The sequence below is a fragment of the Podarcis bocagei genome (genome assembly GCF_964188305.1).
Source record: "Podarcis bocagei genome assembly, chromosome: 14".
NCBI lineage: Eukaryota > Metazoa > Chordata > Lepidosauria > Squamata > Lacertidae > Podarcis > Podarcis bocagei.
Window position 1 is genome coordinate 8,093,929 of NC_138139.1, and position 19,620 is coordinate 8,113,548.

The 19,620-nt window shown below is 44.0% G+C and overlaps 1 long non-coding RNA gene across 1 annotated transcript; it reads left to right on the plus strand.

Moving 5' to 3' along the window:
* Positions 1-12,261: 12,261 nt before the first annotated feature.
* On the plus strand, positions 12,262-18,662 carry LOC308572845. The gene is made up of 3 exons (XR_014001891.1): positions 12,262-12,299; positions 15,909-16,203; positions 18,227-18,662. It is a non-coding gene; the product is annotated as an uncharacterized lncRNA (long non-coding RNA).
* Positions 18,663-19,620: the final 958 nt, after the last annotated feature.

The following is a 19,620-nucleotide window of genomic DNA, read 5'->3' on the forward strand; positions in this document are numbered from 1 at the left end:
GACCATCTAGTCAGTATTCCAAGAGCAGCAGCCGTGATCATCTCCCCTCCCCACAAAAAAAGCCCACCGATAAGATCCCAAAAGATCTGCATGGTGGTTACCTCCGTGCCAACTAAATTCTCCAGGACCCTCTCCTCATTTTATTTCATGTGTGTGCACGCTGGGTGAAGGAACTGCTCATTTCTCAAATGCTCTGCCCATGTGCGTGTCCATGAACCGGCATGCATGGCTTGCTTGGAATTTAATGTTCCTACACAGAACATTGAACCCATTAAAAATGAGCAATGGGGAGAAGGTGGAGTTCCCTTTCTTCCCTTGGCTGAAGGCCTCAACAGCTGCTCAGGTTTTAGTCTTCTTTAACTCTTTGGGTGGAGGCATTGATAAAACCTGGAGGCTGCATTCCTTGTAGGGAAGCTCAGGCCTGAGCTCAAGAGGCAGCCATCTAGGCCTCTCTGTCTGGTCCTGGGCACTCTCATTAGGTCACACCATCCCAGCTCAGATCCATCACTGGCCATGCTCCATGCATTATCAATTGGCATAAAATATGAGTCTGTTAATACCGGGGTGTCTATACACCCCTTGTTTTTTTTCCGAGGGTGCTAATGCAGCCCACCAGCAATTTTTCCTGGCCCCCTATTTTTATTTTTTATTTATTTATGATTTTCAATTTTATACATTTCAACAGCTGAACAGCTTGGTAGGTTCCTGGATGAAACATCTGCTTTGGATCCATTCCAGTCCGGCTTCCGTGCTGGCCATGGGACCGAGACGGCTCTGGTCGCCCTAACAGATGATCTCCGCAGACAGCTGGATCGAGGCGGGTCGGGGCTGCTGATTCTTCTAGATCTGTCAGCAGCCTTTGACATGGTCGATCACGAACTCCTGGACCACCGCCTTGCCGACGTGGGGATCCAGGGCACAGTCCTTCAATGGCTGCGCTCGTTTCTCTCTGATCGGGGACAGAGGGTGGCGCTTGGGGGGGAATTGTCATCGCGTCACTCCTTGGTGTGTGGAGTGCCTCAGGGTGCGATTCTCTCCCCGATGCTTTTTAACATCTTTATGCGCCCCCTCGCCCAGCTTGTCCGGAGTTTTGGGCTGGGCTGCCATCAGTATGCTGATGACACCCAACTCTATCTGTTGATGGATGGCCATCCTAACTCGGCCCCAGACACACTGACCAGATGTCTGGAAGCTGTGGCTGGATGGTTACGTGGGAGCCGGTTGAAGTTAAATCCTTCGAAGACAGAGGTCCTCTGGCTGGGGCGGGACGATATGGGATCGAGGGGGCAACTCCCATCTCTTGCGAGGGTGCAATTAGTGCCAGCACCGTCCGTTAAGAGTTTGGGTGTAATCTTCGATACCTCCCTCTCTATGGAGGCGCAGATTACAGCTATAACAAAGGCGGCATTTTTCCATCTCCGCCAAGCTAAGCAGTTGGCCCCTTATCTCTCTCGCCCTCACCTAGCCACTGTGATCCATGCGACGGTCACCTCCAGACTGGATTATTGTAACTCGCTCTACGTGGGGCTGCCCTTGAGACTGACCCAGAAACTCCAGCGGGTGCAGAATGCCGCGGCGAGACTCCTTACGGGGTCTTCGCTGCGAGATCACATTCATCCGGTACTATACCAGCTGCACTGGCTCCCGGTGGAGTACAGGATCAGGTTTAAGGTGCTGGTTTTAACCTTTAAAGCCCTATACGGCCTAGGACCCTCGTACCTACGGGACCGCCTCTCCTGGTATGCCCCACAGAGAAACCTACGGTCTGCAAATAATAACACCCTCAAGGTCCCAGGCCTCAGAGAGGTTAGGCTGGCCTCAACTAGAGCCAGGGCCTTCTCGGCTGCGGCTCCAACCTGGTGGAACGCTCTGTCACAAGAGACCAGGGCCCTGCGGGACCTGACATCTTTCCGCAGGGCCTGCAAGACAGAGCTGTTCCGCCAGGCCTTTGGTCAGGGCGCAGCCTGACTCCCTCCTCTGGCAACCTGCACAGAATTTTGTTTAATCGGTTGCCATCAATTTGATTTTAACTAATTTTTATAATGAAAATTTTTAGAATGTGTTATTATTTGATTGTTGTTAGCCGCCCTGAGCCCGGCTTGGCTGGGGAGGGCGGGATATAAATAAAATTTATTATTATTATTATTATTATTAATAATTTTACAATCATTTTAGCATATTGAAACTCAGCTGCCTTCCTCCTCTTTCTGCGGTTCCTTAAATTTATTTTTAATATTTTCTGCATAATCCAAATTAACTTAATTTGCTCAATTATTAATTTACTTTATATATATATTCTTTAAAAATTGCAGGTTGCTGCAATAATCCTGCCAATTTTCTTATCTGTTTACAGTTTATTTGTAAATATTCAACAAACCATTTCCATTCTTTTATATAAAAAAGTTGTTATCTTGATTTCTTACTTTTCCAGTATGTTTCACCGTTTCTGCATATTCAGTAAGTTTTTGTATGCATTCTTCTTTTTCTGGGACTTCTTCTTTCCATTTTTGGGCAAGTAAATTCTTGCTGCTGTAGTTGCATACATAAATAAATTTCTATACAGTTTGAGTAATTCTGCTCCCTAATTCCCAAAAGGAAAGCTACTGGGTTTTTTTTACAAATTATTTTTAAAATCTTTTTCAATTCATTATATATCATTTCCCAGTAGGCTTTAACCGTACTATAAGACCACCACATAGAACAGTCATGTCCAAAGTCTGGCCTAGGGGCCTAATCCGGTTAATCTGGCCCCTGCAACACTTTAACCCTAAAAAAGGTCAACAACTTTGGCCCTCATGCATGTTCACTTCATCAAATCTGCCCCTCTTTGAAAAATGTTTGGACACCTCTGACATAGAACCTTATTTCTTTTTACATTTCCAACACTTATTTGATTTTGATTTATACATTTTTGCCATTTTATTCAACATTAGATACCATCAATAATATAACATTTTCACATTATTTTCTCTTAAACCATAAAAAGGTAAAGGTACCCCTGCCCATACGGGCCAGTTGTGACCGACTCTAGGGTTGTGCGCTCATCTCACTCAAGAGGCCAGGAGCCGGCGCCGTCCGAAGAAACTTCCGGGTCACGTGGCCAGCATGACGAAGCTGCACTGGTGAGCCGGCACCAGTGCCGCACACGGAAACGCCATTTACCTTCCCGCTATAAAGCGGTCCCTATTTATCTACTTCCACTCAGGGGTGCTTTCAAACTGCTAGGTGGGCAGGAGCTGGGACCAAACGATGGGAGCTCACCCCGCTGCGGGGATTCGAACCGCCGACCTTACGATCAGCAAGTCCTAGGCACTGAGGTTTTACCCACAGCGCCACCCGCGTCCCCTCTTAAACCATAGCATGCTGTAAATTTTATATCCATTTTCCTGGCCCCCTCAAGTCCCCTTCAATGTTTGCAGTAGTTGAAAAATAAGTAAAGTAGAGCCCAGAGCCCGGATGGGGAGGTCAGTCTCTCATGGCTCCCCAGTCATCAGACCAGTTATTTGATGAGCAGGCAACAGCCTCCTATATTTATGCATTGATTCATTGATTCATTCATTTACTGTGTATCCCACCTGTTTCTCCAAGGAGCTCAAAGTGGTGCGCATGGTTCTCCTCATTCTCATTTAATCTTCACAAGTAATCTCACAAATAGGTTAGGCTGAGAGGCAGTGACTGGTCCCAGGCCATGGAGAAAGCTTCTTAGGCCGTGTGCCAAGGCTTCTGGAATTCTATTTCTTCCCCGTGGTGGCAAAGAGCAGAGAAAACAAAGGAAAGAACTTTTTAATGAGTTTATTCATTCCTAACTGCGAGAGACAACAGAAGTCAGCAAGCCCTAACAATGGCGTTGCTCCAACTGGGCTCCTCCTCTGTCCTTCCTAGAAATAGCATTTCCCCTCACGGTGGCAACTCATGGCCAATTGTCAGTTGTTAACTGCATTCTTAATGAACACCAAGTCCTGTCAGAAGGGGGATCAGAAATATTCTCCAGTGACTTGTCAGTTGACTGCTCTGCCTGTGTCTCTCCCCCCTCTCCTTTACCTAACACTTCCCAACTTTTCTGTTCGTCTGTCTCTGAGCTGTGACCTTCCTCAAACTCCTGCTGTAAATCCATGCTGAATTCCTCTTCTCCTGCAGCATCAGGAGAACGGGTGGGTGGGTGTGGTTGTGGGTGTGATCTCCACCATTCCTCCTCCATCTCGTCCCCTTGAATCCAATCCCTGACACCAAGCGGGGATTTGAACTCCTGTCTAGCAGGCCCCACTCTGATGCTTTATCCACTACGCCACAATGGCTCTCATGGATTATTTAGGAAACGGGTCTGGGTACCTGTGCATGTGCCTGCTTTCGTGTTCCATGAAGGAGTGTGCATGTGAGAAAGCATGTGGGGTAGCATGCAGCCCGTGGAAGGCTGCTCAAAGGTGGGCTTTGCCCTTGAGTCCAAAGATAATGAGCCACCCTTGTACTAATGTCTATTTATAAATGCCAAGTGAGGAATAAGGGCTATACTTTAAACGGAAATGCAACCCCTCTCACTTTAGTGGGGAGGAAGACAACCAGGTGATATGTGTGCCCAGTCAGCCAAGGTTCAGATGCTAAATGTTGATAAGCAAATTCAAGGCCCCTCCTGCTCTCTCTTCATTCTAGAATCATAGAATTGTAGAGTTGCAAGGGATCTGAGGGTCATCTAGTCTGACTCCCTGCAATGCAGGAATCTCAACTAGATCATACACAACAGATAGCCATCCAACCTCTGCTAAAAACCTCCAATGAAGGAGAGGCAACAACCTCCCGAAGGAGTCCATTCCACTGTCAAGCAACTCTTATTGCCAAAAAGTTCTTCCTGGTTTTTAGCCGGAATTTCCTTTCTTGTAACTTGATTGCATTGGTTTGGGTCCTAGCCTCTGAAGTAGGAGAAACCTATATTGCTCCATCCTCCATGTGACAGCCCTTGAGATAGTTGAAGAATATCCTTACCAGGCTAAACATTTTGCCTCTTTATCTTTAAGCTCGTCTTGAACCAGGGGACTCTTCAGGTAAAAGAAGTGTGGAGAACCTTTGGCCCTCCAGAGGTTGCTGAACTACAACTTGCACCAGCCCCAGCATGCCTGACCAGTCAGAGATTATGGGAGTTGTAGTTCCAAATCTTTCAAATAGAGGACCGTCCTCTGGAATACAGGGCTAACCCTAATTCCATGTCAGAATCGGAGAGATTACATTTGTGAACCAGTGTCAGGGTAGAATAGAAAGATCAGCCCATTCATTCATTTGGGTCTAAGATCAGAGCTGGACTTTTAAAATTATTATTTTTGGCCAACAATCAAAGCCCATTAAACAGGATATTAAACACAGGCAAATATTACAAGAGTCAGCAACAGTTTATTACTGCAACAGAGAATGAAATATTTAACAAGTTTAATAAAGCTTAATTGGAAGGAAATTAAAAAATAATGGATATAAGTTCTTAAGAAATAGTCTCAGACTCCTCTCCCTACAGCCCTGTTTCACAGGCAGTCTTGTGAAACCAATGATTGTGGTGCTGGTTCATTCTGCTATTCCAACCCACCCAATTCTTTTACATTTGGCATCCCCTGCTAGGGCATATGGTCCTATTTGCCCTTGAGCAATGACCTTTGCCCATGCAACTACATTTGTAGATGGCATGTGAAGATGGCTACACACATAGGTAAACAGGAGGTTGTGAGCTTGCTTCTCCCCAAAGACCAGACTTTTTTGTGATGAGGAAAGTGATGGTGAAAATGCACCAGAGACTGCGGGATCAAACAAACCAGACTGAATCCTCATTCAATAGCCAACATCACCTAATCCCCCTGCAAACAAATCAGGATGAATGTTCAATAAACAGGTCAGCTGGAAATGCCCCAGGTGTGCTTGGATTGCAGCCTTAAAAAGTTTCCAGATGCTGTGACATGGGGCATCTTAAAACCATTTTCTGAGAAGGTAAGGACAGATGTAGAGCAGAATAATGCAGCCATTTCTCTAGGTATTTTTCTTGGGGAAGTTGATGATAAGATTTTGAGCAGATGGCATGCAACTCTTGCCTGAATGGAACGCAATTTTTAAAAGGGTTAATGGGGCTTGGTGAAAACTATGGAGGGGGAAGCTTTTTTTAAAAAAAAAAAAATATGTGGTTGTCTGATCAATATTGTTACACTCACATCATTTCTGTGAGCACTGAAAAGATCTAGGGATACTGGAAGTTTCTGGAGGCTTACTGACAATTTGTAAGATTTATGTTTATTTGCAAGTGCACAGGTTGAGCATAGGTAGAGGCAAAGGGCTTAAAACAGACAGCGAAAGCCCATTGCTCCCATATCAGATCTGCAGGGAGTCAGTCAGCATCCTAGGAGACACATGATTTGTGTGCATGATGGTATAATGGCAGTTGCACACTATCCCTTTTGATACTGTTTGCACCTACAAAAGTTTTAGGGTGGACATATTGCTTCATTTCAGGTCATGCATGTCCCATAACCTTCTGCTGAAATCCTATAAATTCCTTTACCAGAAATGTTCAGGGCAGGTTGTTTGTTTTTGTTTTGAGTTCCTTCTTTTGTTGCGCTACAGTGCAAGAGTGACCCTCCAGATAGCAATAATGCAGTAACTTTGGGGAAGCATTAGAGGTACATGTGGAATGATGTGTGGCCAGTCCAGTATAAATTCAGCACTATTGCACTATCATTGCATCAATGAATCGTTGAAGGATGCACTTCCAAAAAATTGACCGTTGCAACCTGAATTTACCAGCCTGGTCTCACAGTGGCCAGCAAGAGCTCTATGGCCAGACCCATTGGGCCCTAGTTTAAATATAGGACTGCCTAAGGGAGTCTATATTTTATGCGCAAAATGCATCTCTGCTAATTTTTGCTAAATACTGGACAGCAAAGGTTGAAGTCAGGGACTGAAAGTACTTAGGAAAAGTGTCTTTTCCTTAGCTGGAGCAGTTTTTTGCTCCTCCTTTTCTTCTAATTTCTCTCCTCGTTGCTTTAGTCTTCCTGTCTCCTCTCCTTGCAAGTTTGTTGTCTTTACCTCCTTCTTCCCAGGCAGCCTCCTTTATTGCTAGCGTCCCTTATCGCCCTCCCTGATCGCTTGCAGATTAGCGGCTGTTTCAACACCCACTTCCCTCTTTTTTTAAAAAAGAAGAAGAAGTATGATCTGCTGTTCACCCCTGTGCAATTTGGCTCCAGGAACCACGCATTTGCTCCATAAGACGCACAGACATTTCCCCTTACTTTTGAGGAAGAAAAAGGTGCGTCTTATGGAGTGAAAAATACGGTATGTTAAGATACCAGAAGCATTACTCCTAGGGATTTTAGATCAAGAAATATGAAAAGACAACTGGAAATTATTTATGTATGCAACAACAGAAGCAACAATTCTACTAGCATAAGCTTGGAAGACAGAAGAAATCTCAACGAAAGAACAATGGAAAGAGAAACTTATGGAATATGCAGAATTAGCAAAATTAACAGATAAATTACATGAAAGACTTGAAAAGAGAATGGGAACCACTTACACTATATATGAAGAGACAACATGAAGAGTTGGACTCATTGGCAGGGCTTGAGTAAACATTCACAAATGTATACAATAAAAAATAGCTGTAAATGTATTAGGAATTAACTGGGGAAATAATATGCAGGATGAATAAATTGAAAGTAAAACAAAGTGGAAGTATGAGGGAAGTCCAGGGGAGGGCGGCAGGAAAAAATGGAAAATTGTTAGAGAGATATATCATAAAGGATGTATTTATTGAAAAACCAATAAAAATTTATTATTATTATTATTATTATTATTATTATTATTATTATTATTATTAAAATATTTTTGATCCCTCTTCTCCCAGAACTCGGTGTTCGTTAAGAGTGCAGTAAACAGTGAAGTGAGAGGGATTGCATATTCCTCACTTGGCATTTATAAATAGACATTAGTACAAGGGTGGCTCATTATCTTTGGACTCAAGGGCAAAGCCCACCTTTGAGCAGCCTTCCACAGGCTGCATGCTACCCCACACACTTTCTCACATGCACACTCCTTCATGGATGGGCGGATGCACACACGGAAGCAGGCACATGCACAGGTACCCAGACCCGTTTCCTAAATAATCCATGAGAGCCATTGTGGCATAGTGGATAAAGCATCAGAGTAGGGCCTGGTAGACAGGGGTTCAAATCCCCGCTTGGTGTCAGGGATTGGACTCAAGGGGACGAGATGGAGGAGGAATGGTGGAGATCACACCCACACCCACCCACCCCTTCTCGTGACGCTGCAGGAGAAGAGGAATTCAGCATGGATTTACAGCAGGAGTTTGAGGAAGGTCACAGCTCAGAGACAGACGAACAGAAAAGTTGGGAAGTGTTAGGTAAAGGAGAGGGGGGAGAGACACAGGCAGAGCAGTCAACTGACATGTCACTGGAGAATATTTCTGATCCCCCTTCTTGCAGGACTTGGTGTTCATTAAGAATGCAGTTAACAACTGACAATTGGCCATGAGTGGCCACCATGAGGGGAAATGCTATTTCTAGGAAGGACAGAGGAGGAGCCCAGTTGGAGCAACGCCATTCTTAGGGCTTGCTGTGTTCTGTTGTCTCTCGCAGTTAGGAATGAATAAACTCATTAAAAAGTTCTTTCCTTTGTTTTCTCTGCTCTTTGCCACCACGGGGAAGAAATAGAATTCCAGAAGCCTTGGCACACGGCCTAAGAAGCTTTCTCCATGGCCTGGGACCAGTCACTGCCTCTCAGCCGAACCTATTTGTGAGATTACTTGTGGAGTTTAAATGAGAATGAGAAGAACCATGCGCACCACTTTGAGCTCCTTGGAGAAACAGGTGGGACACACAGTAAATGAATGAATCAATGAATCAATGCATAAATATAGGAGGCTGTTGCCTGCTCATCAAATAACTGGTCTGATGACTGGGGAGCCATGAGAGACTGACCTCCCCATCCGGGCTCTGGGCTCTACTTTACTTATTTTTCAACTACTGCAAACATTGATGGGGACTTGAGGGGGCCAGGAAAATGGATATAAAATTTACAGCATGCTATGGTTTAAGAGAAAATAATGTGAAAATGTTATATTATTGATGGTATCTAACACTGAATAAATTGGCAAAAATGTATAAATCAAAATCGAAACACACACACAGATCCGTCCTCCTGACACTGCAGGAAAAGAGGAATGCGGCATGGATTTACAGCAGGAGTTTGAGGAAGGTCACAGCTCAGTGACAGACGAACAGAAAAGTTGGGAAATGTTAGGAGAAGGAGGGAGGGAGACAGAGGCAGAGCAGTCAGCTGACACTTGGTCACTGTAGAATATTTCTAATCCCCTTATACATTTTAGCCCCTTTCTCTGGTGCAATGTACCATCTATACATCATTTTCATATAATTGTCTTTCAATAAAATACAGTCTGTGAATTTTAAATTCACCTTCCACATCCTTTCCCAATCTTCAAATCGTATATTACGACCTAAATCTTGAGCCTGCTTTATTTGGGCCGACTTTGCCATCTCATCCAATGTTTCCCCATATAGCAGGAGAATATATGACTTTTAAAGTATTTTTTCTTGATCTCATTCCAAACTTCCTCATAGTTGTCTTTATAAAAATTCAATTTTTTATTGGTAAACCAGATTCCTAGGTATTTGACTTTTTTATGGATTGCTATCTTTGTGATCTCCTGCAACTCCTTTTTCTCCACTTCGGTCACATTTTTTTGTTATTTTTTTGTCTTTAATTTATTTAATTTAAACCCCACCACTTGCCCAAACTCTTGTATTTTTCCTAAGACTTTAGAGAGACATGTTTTTGGTTCTTCTTCTGTAATTACCAAATCATCTGCAAATGCTTTCAACTTAAATTCATTCCCCCCCCCCTGCTCTTATTCCCATAATCTGTTTATCTTCTCTTACATATTTCTATTCAAAACCTCCAGGACCAAGATGAATAATAAAGGTGATAGCGGACATCCTTGCCTCATTCTTTCTTCTATTTTGAATTGGTTTGTTATCACCTTATTAATAATCAATTTGCATTCTGCTCTGTGTATACAGCTTGTATCCTTTTTGTGAACCTCTCTCTAAATTCCATTTCTTCCATCACTTTCTTCATAAAATCCCAAGATATATTATCAAATGCTTTTTCTGCGTCTATAAACATCATTGCTGCTTTTTTCTCATTTCTTACTACTAAATATTCTATTATATTTTAAATATTTCTTATATTATCTTTCAACTGTCTATCTGGAAGGAATCCTGCTTGGTCTGAATGCATATAAGCTTTTAAGACCTTTTTCAATCTATTGGCTAAAATATTAGCAAATATCTTGTAATCATTGTTCAATAATGAAATAGGTCTATAATTTTTGACCAAGGTCAGGTCTGTATCCTGCTTTGGAATCAAAGTAATGTATGGTTCCTTCCATGTTTCCGGAATTTCCCCTTTTGTTAATACTTCATTCATAATATCTTTTAATGGGTTTACAAGCTGTTCTTTAAGTTTTTTAATAATACTTTGCTGATAATCCATCTGGTCCTGGTGATTTACCCACCTTTATTTGGTTTATTTATTGCATCAAAAATTTCTTGGTTGTTTTTTGCGTATTTAAAGATACTATCTCTTCTTGTTTTATCTTTGGCAGATGACTCTTTTTTATATATTCCTGAATGTCCATTATTTTTTCATTTCCTCTTTTATATAAATTCTGAAAATATTTTTTTAAAGTCTCTCTTATTTCTTTTGCTTTTTTCTATAATTTTCCCATCGGAATTAATTTTTCCTATATGGTACATCAATTGACTTCTCCTTAGTTGCCATGCTAACAACTTTCCTGGCTTATTTGCATGTTCAAGAAATTTCTGTTTATTTTTTTTTTTACCTTCCATGTTATTTCCTCATTAATTATCATTGAATATTGAGATTGTAATAAATTTATGGCCTGTTTTATTGATTGTTTGGATTTCTTCCTAAATCTTTTTCTTTCTTTGATATGGCATCCAAAATTTCTTTTTTCTTTGTTTCCCTAGATCTTTTTTTTTTTTGGCAGTATTTTGTTGTATAAAAAGACCTCTCATGACCGCTTTGCTTGCCTCCCATTCCATTTGGATTTTAGTTTCTTTATTTAAATTTAATTTGAAATATTCTTCTAATTTATTTGTTTTTGCATTGTCTACTATATTTGATCATCCAATAAATCATCATTAAGTCTTCATCTAAAAGTTGACTGTTCTTCCTTTTGCATTTCCATAAACATTGGGTTATGGTCCGATAAAAACCTCAGATCTATCTCATTTTTCCTCACTTTTATTTCCAACTCTTTAGTGAGTCAAATGGCATCTATTCTCACACTGCTCTCATAGACATGATAATAATACGTGAACTGCTCATCCATTAAATGCCTTACTCTCCAGATGTCTACCAGATTCAAAGTTTGGGCCATATCAAAGAAAGTTTTGGGAAGTTTCCCTCCCTTTGTCTCTTTCTTCTAATGGTCCTATCCATTTCCAATGAGGGCACTCCATTCAGGTCTCCCATTATTATGATTTTTGGTATTCTGGCTGGTATTCTGGTGTTTGTTTGTTTTTAAATAAAACCTCCTATGTACTAATAATGGTAATCTCACTCTCTGGTTTTCATTCATTTTGTAGTGAAAATGGCCTCTTCAGGGTGGTATCGTCAGGCTCAAAATATCATGTAAAACATATTGTTTTTCTTAGGTTGCAGTTTTGTATATTTTGTTTCTTAGGAAATGCTAATAAAACACGATTTTAAAAATGCAGAGGGTGGGGACACACACACAAATATACATATATATATATATGCAGCTCTTGCTTGTTACGGCCTATGAAATATCATGACAATATCAAAGTTGTAAGGAACATATTAGGTTTCAGTTTTAAATTGCATATCAGCAGAAACACACATGGGTAACACAAACTTTGATTACCTGATTTTGATGCGATGAGCTTTATATTTCTCTCCTCTAATATTAATGACATACATGCATTAAAATACAAGTTCAATATATACTTCATTTTCTTCTCGTTTCTTTTTTGAAGAATGGGTCTAGCAATAAAGTCTTGTAAACCAATAAAATCAAGCCCTTTCTATGTCCACTCAGAAGAAAGTCCTAGTGTGTTCATTCCAGGTAACTGTGTAGATGATTGCAGCTTCAGACCAAACTATAGGAGCCTTGAAAGGAACTCAAACCTCATCAAGTCTCTTTTTCTTTCATTACAGATATGTGAGGATGCTACAAAGAGCCTAATTTGCAGGTATTATAATTTGCACCAGGCAATCCTTTTGTTCATAATTTCCCCCAGCTGGCAAACACTCTAGAGACCATAGATCCTTGGAGGCTTAGGTGGTCACACCTCCTGAGCATCGGGATTCAGTGCGGATAGAGGAAGTAGTGGAGATTTCCTAGGCACTGAAAGCTTTTCTTGCAAAACCAACAGCCGTTCCACTATGCCATCTTGTTCTTATTTGGGCAGTGGGGGGGGGGGAGCCACTGATTGATCTTCTAAGGCAGAGCTTTCCAAACTGTGTGTCGTGACATGTTAGTGCATGGGTAGGCAAACTAAGGCCCAGGGGCTGGATCCGGCCCATTTGCCTTCTAAATCTGGCCTGCGGACGGTCCAGGAATCAGCGTGTTTTTACATGAGTAGAATGTGTCCTTTTAAGAGCCAGTGTGGTGTAGTGGTTAAGAGTGGTGGACTCGTAATCTGGTGAACCAGGTTCGCATCTCTGCTCCTCCACATGCAACTGCTGGGTGACCTTGGGCCAGTCACACTTCTCTGAAGTCTCTCAGCCCCCCTCACCTCACAGAGTGTTTGTTGTGGGGGAGGAAGGGAAAGGAGATTGTGAGCCACTTTGAGACTCCTTCGGGTAGTGATAAAGTGGGATATCAAATCCAAACCGTTCTTCTTCTTATTATTATTATTTAAAATGCATCTCTAGGTTATTTGTGGGGCCTGCCTGGTGTTTTTCATGAGTAGAATCTGTGCTTTTATTTAAAATTCATCTGTGGGTTATTTATGGGGCATAGGAATTTGTTCATCCCCCCCCAAAAAAAATAATAGTCCGGCCCCCAACTAGGTCTGAAGGACAGTGGACTGGCTCCCTGCTGAAAAAGTTTGCTGACCCCTGTAATGTGTCAGCTGCAGTGTGTAGGTGTGTCTTGTGAATGGTCTCCCAGGGCTGGAAAGGAGTTAGTTTAACCTCCAGTTTGCTAGTAAAACTGAATTACTGTGTCACGAAATGATGCATGTCTAAAACATGCGTCACCAACATGAAAAGTTTGGATAGCTCTGTTCTAAGGGCTTAAACTGACCATTACCAGGAAAAACAGGCAAAGGGGTATGGAGCCATAGTTATGCAGCAACATGGGCATGACTAGATCCAAAGACAGGCAACAGCTCCTCTGCCAGGAAACCCTGAAAGAATCCATATGGTGGCTTCATGACTTTGCAGGGTAGTGGATGTCAGCCTAAGCAAGATGGGGAGGGATTGGAGAGATAGAGGCCACTTGCAGGCTGTTGCTGTTTTCCAGTGGGATAATAATGATAATGATAATGATAATGATAATGATAATGATAATGATAATGATAATGATAATAATAATAATAATAATAATAATAATAATAATAATAATAATAATAATAATAATTATTTATTTCTACCCCACCCATCTGGCTGGGTTTCCCCAGCCACTCTGGGTGGCTTCCAACAAAAGATAAAAAATACATTAAAACATCAGTCATTAAAAACTTTCCTAAACAGGGCTAAAAATCACATCTCAGCAAATTCAGGTTGTGCAAAGACGGTTGATTGAGAGGCCCTGTGCGACAAATCCACTTCCCCCAAATATTGGACTTTTTGCAACAAGGAAAGTGAAAGGGAAGTATGGGATGACACTTGCTTGATGCAACATCATCTAACCTCCCCAGAAACAAATCAGGATGAATGTTCAATAAGCACCCATCTCCTTGCCAAACCTCTTTCCCATGCCTGGAAGGGAAAGCATAATTCAAATCTTCAATCTGCTGCACTCCACAGTCATGCACCTGATTGAAACTGACCTTAGCCCAGCCTTTCTCAACCTGTGGGTCCCCAGATGTTGTTGGACTACAACTCCCATCATCCCTGAGCTCTGGCCTTGCTAGCTAGGGGTGATGGGAGTTGTAGTTCAACAACATCTGGGGACCCACAGGTTGAGAAAGGCTGCTTTAGCCCATGAAAACTTATACCATAATGACTCTGTTGGTCTTTTAACTTGCCACAAGAATCATTGTGTATTCATTGATTTGTTCTGTGACTGCTAGTACACATTAAGAACACATCTACAGCATCTGGCTGGAAAAAACTAGCATGATTTGAGAACATAGGAAGCTGCCTTCAAGCAAGTTAGACCATTGATCCCTGTAGTCCAGAACCGTCTTCACTAACAGAAGCTCTTTGGGGTTCCAGGCAGGGTTCCCTCCCAGCCCTACCCAGAGGTGATAGTAATAATAATAATAATAACTTTTATTTATACCCCGCCCTCCCCGGCCAGAGCTGGGTTCAGGGCAGCTAACACCAATAAAATTACAATAAAAACATAATGGCGGGGACAATTTAAAATACAGGTTCATTTTAATAGTAGCCCATAAATCAAAACCATAAGGGGAGGGAAAACATAAGGGTCAGACTGAGTCCAAACCAAAGGCCAGGCGGAACAGCTCTGTCTAGCAGGCCCTGTGGAAAGATGTCAAGTCCCACGGGGCCCTAGTCTCTTGTGACAGAGCGTTCCACCAAGCCGGGGCCAGTACTGAAAAAGCCCTGGCCCTAGTTGAGACCAATCTAACCACCTTGCAGCTTGGGACCTCCAAAATGTTGTCATTTGTGGACCTTAAGGTCCTCCACGGGGCATACCAGGAGAGACGGTCCCGTAGGTAGAATCATAGAATCATAGAATCATAGAGTTGGAAGAGACCACAAGGGCCATCGAGTCCAACCCCCTGCCAAGCAGGAAACACCATCAGAGCACTCCTGACATATGGTTGTCAAGCCTCTGCTTAAAGACCTCCAAAGTAGGAGACTCCACCACACTCCTTGGCAGCAAATTCCACTGTCGAACAGCTCTTACTGCCAGGAAGTTCTTCCTAATGTTTAGGTGGAATCTTCTTTCTTGTAGTTTGGATCCATTGCTCCGTGTCCGCTTCTCTGGAGCAGCAGAAAACAACCTTTCTCCCTCCTCTATGTGACATCCTTTTATATATTTGAACATGGCTATCATATCACCCCTTAACCTCCTCTTCTCCAGGCTAAACATGGCCAGCTCCCTTAGCCGTTCCTCATAAGGCATCGTTTCCAGGCCTTTGACCATTTTGGTTGCCCTCCTCTGGACACGTTCCAGTTTGTCAGTGTCCTTCTTGAACTGTGGTGCCCAGAACTGGACACAGTACTCCAGGTGTGGTCTGACCAGAGCAGAATACAGTGGCACTATTACTTCCCTTGAAGTACGTGGGTCCTAGGCCGCAGGGATGGCAGGGACTGAACCTGTGACCTTCTGAATGTGAAGCAGGTGTTCCACCACTGAGCTACACCCCCCCCCCCCATGCAAGACAACAGCAATATGTAGCCTTTGGAAGTTTGTTTGTTTTTTGCTGGAGATTCCTTGTCCCCTCACAGAACTGCAGCTCCCTGGCAGGCTCAGAGCTGGCTGAAATGTGCCGTGTAACCATTCCCAAAAAGCACTTCTGAGCCTCTTTCATGCTATTTGTACACAGTGTGAATGTTGGTCAGGTGGGATCAAAAGCAGAAAAGAGCCAGTTTTTAAAAATCAAATGCACATTTTCTTGCCACCGCAAGTTTTTTTTTATTCCTCCCCATTTGGATTGCAGCTCTCCAGATTCCCTCCTGAGAGCAAAAGCAGCAGCAGCAGCAGGCTTGTTCCAACCGCCAACTCTGGTATGGGGCTTCTGTCAGCGGCTGCAGCCCAGAAAGTATTGTCAAACGCCCAGGCTCAGTTAGAGGAGCTGAGCAGAGTTGCATCTTTGAAGAGCCCCAGCTGCAAGCAACCCAGAGCCAGAGCCAAGAAGGGACTGGCGGAAGCGAGTGAAGGTCCCCAGCTGGTGGAAATCCTAAGCAAACCAGCTCTCACAAGTGAAAAACCATAGTGAGATGGCTTCTTCCTGGGTAATTGCCTCTTTAGCAGCCTCTTGCTGCCAGTTATCCTTACAATCCTAATTAACAAGCAACCAGATAATTAGGAATTTAATTAAGAAAACCAGACTCTCCAGAAATAGCTGGCATCTTTGGAAAGAATGTGTATGGCATGGCCACCGAGGCATTGTGTCGGCTCCCAGAGTGGGGAACGCTTGACTTGCTTCCTTCACCCCGAGCTCTGCCTCCCAGAGGCATTGCCACATCACCTGAACATACGAAACTGCCTTATACCAAGTCAGGCCATCATTCCACCTAGCTCTGTATTGCCAACACTGGCTGGTAGCAGCTCTTCAGAGTTTCAAACATAGGTCTTTCCCAGTCCTTGCTGGAGACACCAGGGATAGAACCTGGGACCTTTTCGCATGCCAAGCAGATGTTCTGCCACTGAGCTACAGCCCTTCCCCAAGGGCCAGAGACTCTTTCAGACAGCAGCAGGTAAATCTTGGGTCCTAGCAAATGATGTTATCTTTGAGGTCTCATCAGCACCACTCAGCTTGGCCAATCATAAGTAGGAGAGGGTTTTTGTACTCATGCCCTGCTTGTAGGCTTTCCATGGGTATCTGGAGACCATGTAAACAGGATACTGGACTAGACAGACTTTTGGTTTGATCCAGCAGGGCTCTTCTGATGGAGGTTCAAGAAGAAATGACTTATCCACTGCAGCTTTCCTACAGGGACAGCTCCTTAACCATCGCTAATGAAGAGGTCTAGTTTCCCATGTAACACTAAGCACTGCTTAACGTTATCTAAGGCTTATAAACCAGCCACAAACCTTGGTTCAGGGGTGCCATCTAGGAGGGCTGCAGGGCCAAGGGCCCCCCAAATTCTGTGGCAACCATGTGCATGCACGCAGTGCAATGTGCTCACGTCACTTGCGCATGCTGTGTGGCACGCTCTTACGTGGTGGCATGCATGTGACATGTCAGCCTGTTGCGTGCACACATGGCATCAGCATGTTGTATAGTGTCTGCGCACGGTGCGAGCACATTGCACATCGTGCACGCATGACACTGGCACGTTGCGTGGCGTGTGCACGTCGCATGGCACCGGCCTCCTCAATTGTGAGGGCAAGCTGGCACACTTGCCTTGGTTAACAAGTAACCTTTAAATGTAGCTCATAAACAACACTAAGCTGCTAGGCTGGGTTCACACATAATGCTAAGCCGTGGTTTAATAAACTGCAGCTATGTATGAACCAGGCCTCAGTGTCTGTCTCTGCAATGCGTGGAGATAGCACCACCACTGCTGGCATTCTCAGGGCACTTGGCCCATTATCCCTTCTTGGCAGTCAGCAGTTTCTAGGGCTCTCTTTCTCTCCCTGGCTGCTCCCTGGCACTCAGAAGCAAGGAGAGTGAGTTAGAAAATCATGCCGCCCATCTGGAAAGCAGAAGATGCCTGAGTCGCCCACTCTGCCTTCTCAGGGACTGTGCTTAGTAGGCCCAAAGAGCTGCAACCCTGAGGTCCATTTCCAGGGGCTCCAAACTGCAGTCATTTTCCTCACTGCAAGCAGCACACACAGTTCCTTTTAGCCTCTCCACCCTGCAGGTGGGTATAGCTTCAGGTGCCATCCATAAAAAGCCTTTAGACAGATGAGTGGGCCAAGCTATTAGTGGCCATCAAGAAAACATCTGTTGTTCAGCATCCATCAGCGGGATATAAAAGAACCTGGCGGGGGGAAAGGACCATCTCCTTCACTTGGCAGAGCAGAATAGCACAGGCCTAGACCATTACATGGTAAAGTTTCACTGAAACCAGCTGACTCATCCACCAGTTTTAGGCTGTGGGTGGAGCTCCGTAGGAAATTAGCCTCTTAGGAGCCCTGTGGTGCTCCAGGGAATTCAGAGAGGATAAGCTCCAGGGAGTTCAATTAGTTTGGCAAGGTCTGAGGTAGGCTTACAATAGTCTGAAAAAAATGTCTATGTTGGATGTTTAAGGGATGCTGTTTGTGAAATAGGCTGCTGGTGGTGGCTTGATTAGGAATTTTCCATTCCAGGGGAAAAAGAAGTCACTTGCTGAAAAACAATGAAGAGCTTTGTGGTACCTTTAAAGACTAACAAGCCTCTTGCAACGACTCGGTCCAGTATATCTGAAGGAGTGTCTCTACCCCCATCGTTCTGCCCGGACACTGAGGTCCAACGCCGAGGGCCTTCTGGCAGTTCCCTCACTGCAAGAAGCCAAGTTACAGGGAACCAGGCAGAGGGCCTTCTCGGTAGTGGTACCCGCCCTGTGGAACGCCCTCCCATCAGATGTCAAAGAGATAAACAACTACCTGACATTTAGAAGACATCTGAAGGCAGCCCTGTTTAGGGAAGTTTTTAATGTGTGACATTTTTATGTATTTTTAATCTTTGTTGGAAACCACCCAGAGTGGCTGGGGAAACCCAGCCAGATAGGTGGGCTACAAATAATAAATGATTATTACAGTGGTACCTCGGGTTACAGATGCTTCAGGTTAAAGACGCTTCAGGTTACAGACTCTGCTAACCCAGAAATAGTACCTCGGGTTAAGAACTTTGCTTCAGGATGGGAACAGAAATTGTGCGGCGGAGGCACAGGAGCAGCGGGAGGTCCCATTAGCTAAAGTGGTACCTCAGGTTAAGAACAGTTTCAGGTTAAGAACGGACCTCTAGAATGAATTAAGTTCTTAACCCGAAGTAAGGTAAAGGTAAAGCAACCCCTGACCTTTAGGTCCAGTCGTGGCCGACTCTGGAGTTGCGGTGCTCATCTCTCTTTATTGGCCGAGGGAGCCGGCGCACAGCTTCCAGGTCATGTGGCTAGCATGACTAAGCCGCTTCTGGCGAACCAGAGCAGTGCACGGAAACGCCGTTTACCTTCCCGCCGGAGCGGTTCCTATTTATCTACTTGCACTTTGACATGCTTTAAAACTGCTAGGTTGGCAGGAGCAGGGACCAAGCAACGGGAGCTCACCCCGTCACGGGGATTCGAACCGCCGACCTTCTGATCGGCAAGTCCTAGGCTCTGTGGTTTAACCCACAGAGCCACCCGTGTCCTGAGGTACCCGTAACCCGAGGTACCACTGTATTATTATCAGCTTCTGCGAGCCAGTATCCACTTCTTCAGATGTGTAGTCTGATAATCTCAGCATGTATGCCCAGTTGCTGTTGCAGGAGCAAAACCAATCAAAAATTTAGCAACCGTAACCACAAGGGTAGCTGATAATGTGCCCTCCAGGTAGACTCCAACGCCCATCAACCTTAGCCAGCATGGCCAATGGTCAAGGATGATGTGAGTTGTAGTCCAAAATATCTTGAGGGCACTGGATTGGTTATCCCTACCTAGCTCTACCCAATGCATGAAATGTCCTTAAAAGAACAGGATAATGGGCCTATGTCACACACAATAGGATGCTGGAACTAGATGGGCTAT